The sequence below is a fragment of the Monodon monoceros genome, unplaced genomic scaffold (assembly GCF_005190385.1).
Source record: "Monodon monoceros isolate NGI ecotype Baffin Bay Population unplaced genomic scaffold, NGI_Narwhal_1 Super_Scaffold_7, whole genome shotgun sequence".
Lineage (NCBI taxonomy): Eukaryota > Metazoa > Chordata > Mammalia > Artiodactyla > Monodontidae > Monodon > Monodon monoceros.
Window position 1 is genome coordinate 102551776 of NW_021703784.1, and position 13555 is coordinate 102565330.

Consider the following 13555-nt stretch of genomic DNA (forward strand, 5'->3'; position numbering starts at 1 on the left):
CTTTTACTCTCCGTTTTTCTCTGGAATTATTTTTGGTGATTAATATTCTTGGGCGCCCCCCGCTCACCGCCGGGCGCTGCCCGCTCCTCCTTGGGGCGCGTCGAGGCCCCGCCGCCCCGCCGTTGCGCTGAGGGGCCCGCGCTGCCCGGCGACACTTCCCCGTCCCCTAAGAATATTAATCACCAAAAATAATTCCAGAGAAAAATGGAGAGTAAAATCCAAGATGGCGGCCCCAGCCGCAGCACCGCCCGCTCCATCCGCTGTCGGGAAATGAGTCCCAGCCGCGGCCGGAGCCCCCCGCCCCCACCGCGCCCCCGCGCCCCCGCGCCACGGGCCTCACCTCGCCTCGCCTCTCGCGCGGCCTCGGGGTGCAAAAGGCAGCCGCTGGCCTGGGGGCTCCGCGTTCTGAGTCCTGGCGCCGCGCGTGCTGCCTCCAGTGCCTGGGCGCCCTCACCTCATAGCCCCGGAGCCTCACCGCCCGCGCCGCAGACGCGTCGCCGCCCCCGGTGAGCCGCTCGGACGCCGCCCGGGAACGGTGGAAGGACACGAAAAGGAGTTCCCGCGGCCAGGCGGAGGGACACCACTTCGGCTCGTACCGCTCTGGACGCCTCTGTTGCTTTTACGGGACCAGGGGTGGGGGGAGGCGGAGAAACCCGAGAAAGAAATGAGTTCCCCGCCGGGTGCTCCCGCGGCGGAGGAACAAAAAGCGAATTTTGAGGGGATGAGCTGACTCGTTGCTTCGCTCCTCTCGCGGCGGAGGGATCCGTATTGAGCAGTCGGCAGGGATCCCTCCGCTCCTCGCTGCCCTTTAAATTGCGGCTGGAGGCGGTGCCGCCGCGCGTCCCTGGGGCGCCACCCGGATCTTAGGCCTCCCTACGTACCCGGGCCCCGCGAGACCTCCTTCGACACTTGGTCCCTGGCACAGCTGCACCCACCGGGGACAGCCCTGGGGAATGGGCAGGCTCCTCGCCCACTGCGCCTCCCGGGTGCGTCTAGGGGAGGTGGCCCCACGGAGGGGAGCCTCTTTGTTGTGGGAATGGGTGTCATTGGAAGCAGATACACCCTTAAAGACCATGTGGGCAGCCTGAGCGTTACACCGCTTAGTGTGGGAGGGAGGGAGAGGGAGTGAGCCTGCATTAATCGGACCACTGGCTTCCTAGTGTCAACCGGCTATTTCTTGAGCACCTACTGTGTGCCAGGCTTTCCGAGAAACGGGTTTTTCAGCTTCTCGCTCTAGTTGGGCAGTGCCGGTACCAAGAATGCACCTCCCTCCAGGAGCTTTAGGCTGGTGGGGAAGTTGCCCAGAGGCTCACACGGGCCAGGTGCTGCCCTGCTGGGAGAGTGCGAAGCCTCGCCCTTTGGATCCTGCAGTTGATGATAATGACTACAAAATAACGATGAGAGTAACATGTATTACAGCCTTTACTGGATACCAGGCACCGTCCTCCAGCTTTGGTGCCCTATCTCCTTTACTCCTTACAACGACCCCCAGGAGGTGGGGACCGTTTTCCCCATTTTATACGAAGGGAAGCTGAGGCACAGAGAGGTTAGGTGACCTCTAAGACAGCCAGTCAGGGCTTGAGCCAGAGCCCTTATCCAGTACTCTGGTCAAAAGCTCAGACGTCAAGAAGTTGAGGTGGCCACAAGCTGGGCAGATGCCTAAAGGTCTCCCCCAACCGGAAGAGTGGAAAAGGGAGTGGTTAGGAAAGGTGAGCCCAACAAGTGCAAAGGCCCTGGGGGCTGGGTGGGGGAGGGGGTGGTAAACAGCCTGAGGCTTCCGGAGGTCCAGCGTGGTCATGCAAAGAGGAGGTGGGCAGCACAGGCCCGTACTTCTATTCCGGGAAGAGACCCACGTCTGCCATCGTTTCCTGCCATCCCCAGGGCCTGGCACAGAGTAGGCACACCAGAAAGGATGCTTCAGTGGAGAGTGTGGATGACCACAAGGTCTGTGGTCCAATGAACACCGACCACCAACACAAGCGCTTACCCCATTTTCCCTCCTCCTTGACCCTTCCACAGATGGGAAACTGAGGCCCAGTGATTTGCTGAGGGCATGTATCTAACAAGAGGTGAAGGGAGGTCTAGATCTTACAAAACAGAGCTCCTCCCGTTGCCCTCCCCCTCCCCCCTGGGGAAGCCCACCTGGTGGGTTTGGGGGTGCAGAGCCTTCACCACCCTTCCGGTAAAGCAGGTGCAGGCACATGGCCCTGCACCCTCTGCTCTTTAAAAGCCTCCGGGTCATCTGTGACATCAGAAATTGCCTTGCCACGTTCCTCTCTGCAAGCACAAGTAACAAATGATTGCTTTGGTTTTATTCGCTTCTGATTTATCGCTAAACTTTCTTTCCAAGATTTTCATAGTGTTTGGCTCTAAATACTCAAATTGCATCCCACTGAGACTGCCTTTGCCACCCTGTTTCCTCACTGGATGCCCAAGGGAGGAGAGCACAGTGGGCACCACAGCCCTGTGTGGATCCCCCTGGGTCTCGGTGCCTAGGCCCCAAGTCCAGCCATGCCTGGGCAGCCCTTCACAGCCCCAAACGTCAATGTCTTCCCCACTCCAAGCTTTCCAGAGTCCACCCCGACAGTGACCCCTGAGGCTGACACCCAAACCCTGACTCTGAAAAGCCCCCAGACTCCCAAGACATTGGAACTCCCACTCACTAACCCTAAGTGCCCAGCACCAGGCCAAGCGTTCTGGGTGCAAGGGAGCAGGCTGGGGAAGGGCAGGGGAGGCAGATGGGCGAACCCAGACACAGGTTCCTCTGGCTCCCCGGTTCTGGTTCTGCCCCTCCCCCATGCCCCCTGCACTGCTGCTCCTCCAGCCTCAGCTGAGAGGCCCAGGGTGGCCGGAGCTCTCTGCAGAGCCGAGCTGGAGCTCAGGACCTAGATGGGGCCACGCTGAAGGGAGGCCAAGGCTGAGCTGGGAAGAGGCCACAGCCCCGAGCGGCCCTCCTGGGGGAGACTGGAAATTCGACTTCCCCACAGGGAGTGTGGCCAGCTGGAGGCCTCCTCCTGCCAGCTGGCAGAGGAGGGGGGATGGGGGACAGGAAGTAGTGTGCCCAGGCACCTGCCCAGCCCCCACGTGACAGGAGACATTGGCGTTTACACTGGGAAGCCGCTGGATGCCCCAAGTGGAGGTGCTAAGCCACAGAGGCGGTGGGACCCCACCAATCCCGGACAGAAGGAAAGGTGACGACTCTAAAGAAAGACTGAGTTGGCGGAAGGGGCCCAGGCCAGCCCCGGAAGTGCCAGGAGTGCCAGCCCAGCCCGGAGCTGACCTGGGAGCCACACCCTTGCCAGGGTGTGGGCTGAGGCCACAGAGTCACTTCCAGTCCCCCCAGTAGGGCCCAGGGGCACCTCAGAGACCTAGCCTGATCCCACCAACCCTGCATCACTCTCCAACTCCCCTTCTTCAAATACCAGGTTCACCCAGCAGCTGGCTGGCAGGGATTTACTTGCTGGAATCCTGTGCCCACAGGGGGGTGGCCCACAGGTCTTGCTGAGCCCAGAATTCCAGGCTGGGTGGCGAGTGGCTTCTCATTGTTAAGTGATATCTTGGCTTTCAGACTCTGCACTCGTGTCTCGCCCACACTCCGTCCCCCACCCCTGCCCTGAAGGCAGAGCTGTTCTGATGAAAGCAGGTGCCCGAGTAGGAGGCGGGGGAAGAGGGACAGGGACATACCCAGGATGGTGCCGGGGACCTGTCTGGTTGGCTGCGGCTCCCGCACCACCTGCCTGAGCACTGCTACGCCCGCTGCACCATCCTTGCCCCTCCACTGGCCACCCCTCCCTTGATAGATGAGGAAAGGTCGAGTGACCTGCCCAAGGCCAAGTCAACAGAAGCCACAGCAGCCAACTTTACGGCAGCTGTGAATGGGGGCTTGGCGTGAGTCTGACCTGGGTTTGAATCCCAGTTCCACAACTCACCAGCCACGTGATTTGGGGCAAATGATGCAGCCTGTCTACACACCAACCCCTCAACTGTGCAAAGGTGCCAGTCCTTGGACCTGCCTAAGTAGTCTCATTTGTAGCTTTAAAATCGCTTACATACTGAAGATGCCCAAAATCCCATCTACGGCCTGCATGTCTCTGAACTTCCGACTCCACGCTTAGGTTTTAATAGGCATTTCAAATATAGCAAGGCTAAAATTGAAAACACACACACACACACTTCCACCTCTCAGAGAGATATTCTTCCCATTGCTCAGGTCCCATACCCAGCTTTTATTCTCCCTTAATGTCCTGTGTGTTTTGTTTGTTTATTTTGTTTTCTCCTTAGTACACATCACCATCTAGCATCCTGTATCTTTTACTTATTCACTGCATGTACTGACTGCATCTCTTCCAGGCTGTAAGTTCCTTGAGGGCAGGGGGCTTTGTCTGCCTTGTTCACTGTTCTATACTCAGCATTCAGAACGATGCCTGGAGAACTGGTACAGAGGCTTAATCCATGAAGACTAATGCTAACCTTCCAGGATTGCTACAGGGATAAAAGGAGGTGTAAGCAGGTTTTTAACCACTCTCCTCTTTCTGGGGCTCAAGCTCACGTCAAGGAGTTTTCTCTGCCACCCACCCCCGCAAGTGCACAAACTTCCCTGCCTTTCAAGCTCAGGGCTGCCTTGGGCTTTGTGTCTGCCTGGGGCAACCCCTTAGGCCCCGGGAAGAGCCCTGTGCCCCTGAGGGGTGGTACTCTGTCGGGTTCCCACCACCAAAAAGGAGCCCAGCCATAGCCACCCCTGTCCTTTCAGACACACCTGGAATAAACACAGAGAGGACCAATGACAGCTGAAAAACTGGTTTCCTCAAGGGCGGGGAAAGCTTACTCTTATTATCAGTCAATAATTTCAAACTCACAGGAAGGTTCCAAGTATAGCGCAAAGAATTTTATTTTCCTAACTGTGAGCTGTTGCCGAGATGCTCCGGGACTTCTGAGCAGAGTAGGGTGTGTTTCCAGGAAGCTGAGATTTCCTCTGACAAAACCAGGTAACTACGATCGAAATGGAGAAATTAACGTGGGTGGGTGGATGCCAAGATTTCATCTTCACACCATAGTCAAGTTTTCCCAATGACCCTAGTAATGTCCCTTATAGCAAGAGAGCTTGTCCGGAGCCCCAAGTTACCGTGGTTGTTGGGGGTTCAGCTTCCTTCACTCTGGAGCAGTTCCTCACCCTTCTCTTTAATTGCATGACTTGGGCAATCCTGAAGGTTACAGAACAATTATTTTGTAGTATGTCCCTCAGTTTAGTTTTTTTCTGATAGTTCTCCGTGATTAGATTAAGGTCAGGTACCTTTGGCAGGAACGTCACAGAAGCAAGGCTGTGTTTTTCTCACTGCATCCTCTCAGGTGACGAGGGATTTCAATTTGACCCATAACCAATGATATTCACTTGGGTCCCTTAAGGAGCGTGTGCCAGGCTTCTCCACTGGCAAGTCACTTGTTTTCCCTTTGTAATGAGTAAGTGTTCCGTGGAGAGGAACTTCAGGAGGATGTACACGTTCGATTTCTCATCAAACTTTCAAAGTATTAATATATTTACATCAGTATGGACTTACGGGCTCTTATTTTGTTACATAGTTATAATCTGTGTTCCTCTCCCTCCCCCTCACACCCCCTTCTCTCTCTCTCCAAAGATATTTATGACAGCTTTATCTATAATAGCCCCAAACTGGAAACAATGCAAATGCTAACCAGCAAAAGAATGGATAGACAAAGTGCGGTCTATCCACGCAGTGAAATCCTACTCAGAAATAATAATGAATGAGCTACACATGGATGAGTTTCAAAACCATTACGTTGCAGTTAAAGAAGCCAGAGACTAGAGTACAAATTGCTTGATTCCAAGCATACGATGTCCTAGAAGAGAAAGAAACTGATCTATGGGGATAGAAATCTGAAGCATCATTTGCCTCCGGGCAGGTGGGATTGACCAGGTAGGGACACTTTCTGGTGTCGTGGAAACATCCTATATCTGGGGCTGGTTGCCTGGGTATGTACAGTTTAAGTGTAAGTTCTGTACAAATTACTGAATGTAAATTATACACTCAAACAAAAGAGGAACAATCTGGGAAAAAAAAAAAGCGAATTGAACTGGGCTACTGCTCAAGGAAGACCTCTCCAATTTTTCCATGACTTGTCCTGTGGTTGAGTAAATTTTGCAAAATAGTGTCTCCTTGGCCGTTCCCCAGACATTGCTTCTGGGAGTGACCCAGGTTCAGAGGAGTGCACGTTCCAGGTTCAACGTGCAGGTGAGGGACCTGAAGATTCTTGCTCAGCCATCTGGCACTGTTAGACCCGGCTATTGCTGACTGATGTTTGAAGGGACGGGGGTGCTGCCCTTGCTTCTAATAGACTTGATGGAAGTTTCTACCACCAGGTGAGTTTCCCTGCTGCAGGCCCTTGGGCCACCCCCCAGACGCCTTCTGACCTGCACCAAATGGGGACCCTCCAGCCAAATTTTTTTTTTTTTTGCGGTACGCGGGCCTCTCACTGTTGTGGCCTCTCCCGTTGCGGAGTACAGACTCTGGATGCGCAGGCTCAGCGGCCATGGCTCACGGGCCCAGCCGCTCTGCAGCACGTGGGATCTTCCCGGACCGGGACACGAACCCGTGTCCCCTGCATCGGCTGGCGGACTCTCAACCACTGCGCCACCAGGGAAGCCCCCTCCAGCCAAATTTAATTCAACTTTGGTCTTCTCAAGCCAAGATATATGAGTTGCACACGGGGTCAGCTCTTTGCTCCATCACATCCATGATTCCCTTGTCATAACTCATAGGTACACTTTGGGCTATTGGGTTGTCCCCTGGTAAATTCCTGGGGGTGCTGTTTCCTGAGTCAAAGGTAGAGATGATTTCCGGCCAGAGCATTCTGGGTGGCCAGGCAGAGAAGGTGTCTGGGGCCCTGACCCTGGCTTCAGAGTTGGGGGCCCCTAGAGGTTCAAGAAGGCCTTAGGATGGCAGAGGGAGCTAGCTCACCAAGGGGGAAACAAGGGGCTTCAACTGTCTCTCCTTAGGGTCATTCCTGCTCTTTAATCAAAGAATGGAAGAAATGTGACAAGCCCCCCCTCCACGAGCAGCTGAAAGGGTGAGCGCCAAAGACGCAGAATCTTCATTTCCTTTGTCCCCACGGCCCCCAGGCCTTGCCCCCTGCAGTGCCCAGGCCTCAGTGCGGGCCTTCAGGAGACTGGACATTCCGTCAGCCGCGGAATACAGCGGAGCCCAGCTTGGGGCGGTGAGTTTCGGGGACTGGTGAGAACTTGCTGGAGAGAAGGAGGTTTCCAGGAGAAGTCCGGGTGGATGTGTAGATGCATCCAGAGGGTGGGGAGGGCAAGTGAGTCCCCAGAGTGTTGGAGCAGGATAGGCACAGGTCCTCCCACACGACTTGCACCTCAGGCGGCCACAGTAACACGCTGGTCCAAGCCACCCGCCCCCGCCGCATCCTGCCTCTGAGCCTCTGAAGGGAGACCTGGCTGTAGGGATCTCGTTCCAGCCTGATCCCAGCACAGGCTCTTCACAGGGTACCTCTCGTTACAAAGGGTTTTAAACCAAGCAGAGAAGAGCCATTCAACCCAGAAAGGGCTCGGCCCAGAGGGAGGTGACTGTCTTCTCACTTCTATTAGTTTCCTGTGGCTTAAAACAACAGGAAATTATTCTCTCACAGTCTGGAGGTCAGAAGTCCAAAATCAAGGTGTGGGCAGCGTCACGCTCCCTCCAGAGGTTCCAGGGGAGGATCCTTCCTGCCTCTTCCAACTCTGGGATTTCCAGGCGTTCCTTGGCTTGTGGCCGCACCCCTCCAGCCTCTGCCTCCGTCTTCCCACAGCCCTCTCCCCACTTGTGGAATCTTAGTTCCCTGACCAGGGATTGAACCCGGGCCATGGCAGAGAAAGCACCGAGCCCTGACCAACGGACCACCAGGGAACTACTGCCCCCCGACCCCGCCTTTCTCTTACGGCACCTTTCATGGGATTTAGGACCCACCCAGGTAATCCAGAATGATCTCATCCAGAGATCCTTAACTTAAAATTACATCTGCAGGACTTCCCTGGTGGTGCAGTGGTTAAGAATCTGCCTGCCAATGCAGGGGATGCAGGTTCGAGCCCTAGTCCGGGAAGATCCCACATGCCATGGAGCAACTAAGCCCGTGCGCCACAACTACTGAGCCTGCTCTCTAGAGCCTGCGAGCCACAACTACTGAGCCCATGAGCCACAGCTACTGAAGCCTGTGCACCACGATGAAGAGTACCCCCTGCTCGCCACAACTAGAGAAAGCCTGTGTGCAGCAATGAAGACGCAACTCAGCCAAAAAAAAATTACATCTGCAAAGACCCTTTTTCCAAATAAGGTCACATTCTCAGGCTCCAGGGGCTAAGATGCAGACACATCTTTCTGGGGGACACGATTCAACCCACTGTGTCACTATTTATTTTGGTACCCAAATTGCCCCAGATTGGACCAGTGGGAACCTTTCCAACTGACTTCTGTCTCTTTCTATCGGTCTCCATTGCTGTTTGAGCCCCAGCCTGGGATCAATCCTTTCTCCAGGGAGCTCTGGTTCCTTTAAGGGGAGCCAAGCTCTGGGTGCCTGGTGTGCTCAGAGCCTCTCAGTGGACCGAGCCAGAGAATGTGTGTGTGGGTGTGTGTGTACACGTATAAGTGTATATAGTATACACACACGTTTGTATGTGTATGTGTATGCCCACACACTGTTACATCTATATTTCTATACCTAACTATCTCAATCCACACAGATCTCAATCCAATTCCAACCCAACATCATGGTTTCAAGTTATTGATAGTTTTCTTCCTTTCCACCTTTGTAACTCCCTTCACCAACAGTTGAAAACATGGCTCCGCTATAGTTAATACATTTACTTATTTGTCATTATTACATACAACCCCCCTGTAGGTAATGACCTTGTATAGCACCTGCCAGCTGCCCCCCAGTGAACGATCTCCTCTGCCTGCTCAGGCACCCCTACTCCGTGCCAGACCACCCCTCTATGTGGACGCCCACCTCACTCAACTCTGACCCCTTGTGCTGGGCCACCCTCCCACTCCCCCTGCACAGGTGCGCCCGTCACCCCGCTCAGGCTCCAACACCCCACAGTGGACCCTTCCTGACATGGGCATCCTCCTTACACACTGGACCCGCTGCCCTCCTGTGCAGACACCCTCTGCTGTGGCTCCCCTCATGCAGGTGGGCACCCACCTTAACTCACCTCATGTCTTTTATTTATTATTTTTTAAAATTTTAATTAATTAATTTTGGGCTGCGTTGGGTCTTTGTTGCTGTGCGCGGGCTTTCTCTAGTTGCGGCGAGCGGGGTCTACTCTTCGTTGCGGTGCGCGGGCTTCTCATTGCTGTGGCTTCTCTTGTTGCGGAGCATGGGCTCTAGGCGCGCGGGCTCAGTAGTTGTGGCTCACGGGCTCAATAGTTGTGGCTCACGGGCTCTAGAGCGCAGGCTCAGTACTTGTGGCGCGCAGGCTTAGCTGCTCTACAGCACGTGGGATCTTCCCGGACCAGGGCTCGAACCCGTGTCCCCTGCATTGGCAGGCAGATGCCTAACCACTGCGCCACCAGGGAAGCCCCACCTAATGGCTTTTACACTGGAACTTTCAAGAACGGAAGGGAAGGGAGAAAGGGAGAAGAAGAGCAGAACTGGTTTAAAAGGGTTTAAAACCCTTCCTGGAAGTGAGAAAAAGTAACTGCAGCAAAGGAAAAAGGACAGAGTTGTTTCCAAATTAAGACCGGCTGCCCGGGGGGTGATGCAGGTAAAGCCGTGGGCACAGGGCACAGGGCTCTGGTGTCAGGTGAGGCAGGAGTCCCTGGCTCCCACCATCCCTTCTGAGCCCTGCCTCTTCATTTTATCTGGGAACAGAGTTTCCAACGATGAAATAAAACTTAAGGGCAAAGGCGCTCTATCAGGAGAGGTACCAGTATCTGGTTCAGGTCGGCATTCTGCAAATGCTTGCTTATTTAATTAAAATAATAATACCATACATCCATGTTCATAGCAGAATTATTCACAACAGCCAAAAGGTGGAAGCAACTCAAGTGTCCATGGATGGATGAATGAATAAGCAAAACGTGGTCCATCCACACAGTGGAACATTATTCGACCTGAACGAGGCAGGAAATTCTCACATGTGCTACAATGTAGATGAACATTGAGGACATTATGCTAAGTAAAATAGGCCAGCCACAAAGAGATGGATACTGGATGATTCCACTTATATGAGGTCCTAGAGTAGTGAAAATCATAAAGACAGAAAGTAGAAGGGTGGTTTCCAGGGGGCTGGGGGAGGGGGATGGACAGTGAGTGTTTAAAGGGGACGGAGTGTCCGTTTGGGATGGTGAAAAGTGTTCTGGAGACGGATGGTGGTGACGGTTGCACAACAGTGTGAAGGTACTTAATGCCACTGGAGCGTGAGCCTGGGTGGGGCAGCTGAGGCCACCCCTAAAGGGGGCTGCCTGCCAATAGCACACCAGCAGCTGGGCAACATGTCTTCCATTCCTGGAGGGGATCCAAGTGGTGCAACGGAGCACACACCATAATGCACCCCTTTACCGCTTGGACCCCTCTCCATATAGGGAGCAGCTTCTCCAGGGTTCAGGCGGATCACTTTTCTCAGGGGTGACTTAGGAGAGAAGGTTAACGGGTGAACTACAGCTCTGGCCACTGCAGCTGGTCTTGGGACACCATGATATTTATTGTCTCCACAGTTATTTCTGCAGGGCCAGTCTCGGTGTGACCCAGACCCTCATCCTTCGTCACCATGATTTTCTTAGGCTAAGGCTGTGCACTTGGGTAAAAGAGTACCAAGAGGAGTAGTTTTTCTAGATACCAAGTGCATTCCTCCCTGCCCATTATGTAACAGTGGCTCTATCTCCTGACCATCACCCCGCCAAGGTGGTGGTTTCTCCTATCTGCTGGTCCCTGGACACAAGGAGCCTCACGTGCCCAGGTGGAAGCCATAGCTTCTGGTTCAATGGGCCTCTTGCTGTGTCACCTGGTAGAAAACTCCCCCCTTTGGGGAAGTCTCTGACCCTGAAGAACTCACAGTAGTGGAAGTGGGAGGTACAAAACCCCTAAGTGGGTTGCTGGGAGTGATGAGAAGCAGGGCCACTCCTCGGTTACTGAACTAGTGTCTTCTTCCTACAAGGGACACAACTCCTTAGAAAGGTCGTTGATTTAAAGCACAGACTGCCTTCTGGGAGATGGTATCCCATCTTTACCAGGTTCTCACCTACAGCCTGACTCTTTGGCTGTGCCTTCTGCAGGCCCTTATATTGCTCCACCACACCAGCAGCTTGAGGGGCACTGGTGTGTGATATGTCCAGTGGATCCCACGGTCATGTGGCCACTGCTGCACGTCCTTTGTTGTAAACTGAGTCCCTTGGATGTAACGGTATGGGGGGACCCTGTGCAGATGGATCACCCTGTAAGCTGTGGTGCCAGCTGAGGCTCTGCAGGGAGAGAATCAAACTCATACCCAGAATATGCCTATTCTTGTCAAGATGAAACCTGGCCCTTCGTGTTGGAAGGGGTCCAAAGTAGTCAACTTGTCATCAAGTGGCTAGCTGGTCTCTTTGAGGCCTTATCAGGGACCCAGTTTTAGTCTTAGAATAATAAGGAAGAACATTTTGTATTCTATTACAAGTTAGCCACTAGAGGGATGTTACCTATAAGCTTAAATTATACATAATGGCCCATCTCTGGGAACCCTGCCTCCCAGGTGATGAGCATTAAGCTAAAGTATCTTTGTTTAGCTCACAGGAAACATCCTGACCAGGTCTACCGGTGAATGACTGCAGGGAGGAAGAAATTAACACATCCCCTCCGGAGGCTGACCAGAACTGGAAAGCGTTTGACTTTACTCCCTTCCCCTTTTAGTATCAAAGAAGCCTGAATTCTAACTCAGGCAAGATGGTTCTTTGGGACATGAGTCCGCCACCTTCTCGGTCTGCCGGCTTTCCAAATAAAGTCACTATTCCTTGTCCCAACAACTCAACTCTCAACTTATTGGCCTGTCGTGCAGTGAGCAGTACAAGCAACATCACTGCTTGCAGGTTAGACGTTTAGCTGAAGCAGTGGCTAGATCAGTCTTGGTAGGTGAGTGTACATGCTGTTGGTCCACACATAGCCTCTGTCCCTGCCGCCATGGCTGCTCCATTCATGCGCCCAGTGTGCCAGCGCTAGGGTGGCTGTTGAGAGAAGCTGGCTGGTGTCAGCTGGCGGGTCATTCTGTCCACTTGTTTGTTTGCTGACTCTTCTGTGTGGACGTTTGCTCGTGGATGTTAATATGCAATACAAAGATCCTTGCACTGCATTCATGCATACCTCCATATAGCCACCCACCTGCCTCTACCCCTTGGTCCCCAGTCTTCCAAACCTTCTCCTCCTGGGGCCGCTAATCAGCCAGCCAAACCACTCACCACTGCCCATGAGTCTATATATGCTCTAACTTGGCCAATTATCTCTCTATACAAAGTGGATGATCCAAGAATGGCCTTGGCAATGGATGAGATGACTCAGCAGGAGAGCATAGACGGAAAAGAGGGTTTAGGACCAAATGCCAAGAAAGGTTCAGATCTAATGGGTGGGCAGAGGCAGACAAGTGCACAGTGGAGGCCAAGAAGATGCTTCCAGAGAAGTGGGAGGAAACCCAGGAGATGTGGCCTCATGGAAGTGACAAGAAGAGATCATTATAAGAAGGAGGATGGGCCAAATGCTGGAAGAGGTATGACAGCAAACAAAGGAAGACAATCTGGACACTATAAATATGGCTTGGTTTTTGTAACAGGGAAGGGAGAGCCTGATCTGGACAAGCACAGTTTCAAGGGAGTGGTGGGAGTGGCGACACGATTGAGAGGGTTAAAGGGAGAGCAGAGGGGATGAACGGAGTTGGAGTGTGTAGGCGAGTCTTTGAACAAGGGCTTAGAAGAATAGGAATTTCGTTCTGATGGCACCCAGTTCCTCTGTGAAGATGGAGGTGAGGTTGCCAGAGTAAGTGGAGGAAAAGGTGAGCAATTTGAGGACAGTGGAGAAGGTTCTTGTGTGGAGGAGGGGAGAGCAGCTTAGGAAAATGGGAAGCCTTACTCAAAGCAGCTGAAGGGAATTGTGAATTGGTGGTGGAACCATCTACATCACCATGAGATTGCTTCCAACAGCACTTGGCATCTCCATGAAGGAGGCAGACGGCTGGATTCTGTGGCTTTTCCAGGCAGGTGGCTGAAAGCACAGGGGCCAAGAGAGTAAGGATCAGATTAGACACCTTTCATGGGCTCTGCACAATCCATGACCTTCTCATCCATAAGAACCGTGCCCTCAGCCTCCACAGGGGTTATTTCTGGCATGACTCTGCCCCCATGGCCAGGGGTTGTCATCTGACCCAAGTTCAGCCAATCTCTCTCCCAGGGAGATTCTCATTCTCGGTTTCAACCAACACTACCATGTGCCAGGTCCTGGGGAAATAACAGCAAACATGAGAGACAAGGTTCCTGAACTCAAGGAGTTTATGGTCTAAGAGGAGAGATGGACATTCAACAACTAAACA

At 53.4% G+C, this 13555-nt stretch overlaps 1 protein-coding gene across 5 annotated transcripts in view; it reads right to left on the reverse strand.

The window, feature by feature from the left end:
• The window catches only part of KMT5B (lysine methyltransferase 5B), a 51440-nt gene extending 50844 nt beyond the window's left edge, over positions 1–596 (reverse strand). For 2 of the 5 annotated variants that reach the window (XM_029207490.1, XM_029207492.1), the window contains exon 1: positions 341–596. The gene's annotated coding sequence lies outside the window, so the exon portion shown is untranslated. Of the gene's footprint in view, positions 1–67; positions 226–340 lie in introns of those variants that run through there. The other 3 variants (XM_029207494.1, XM_029207491.1, XM_029207493.1) reach the window with 2 other exon arrangements.
• Between the last annotated feature and the right edge of the window lie 12959 nt (positions 597–13555).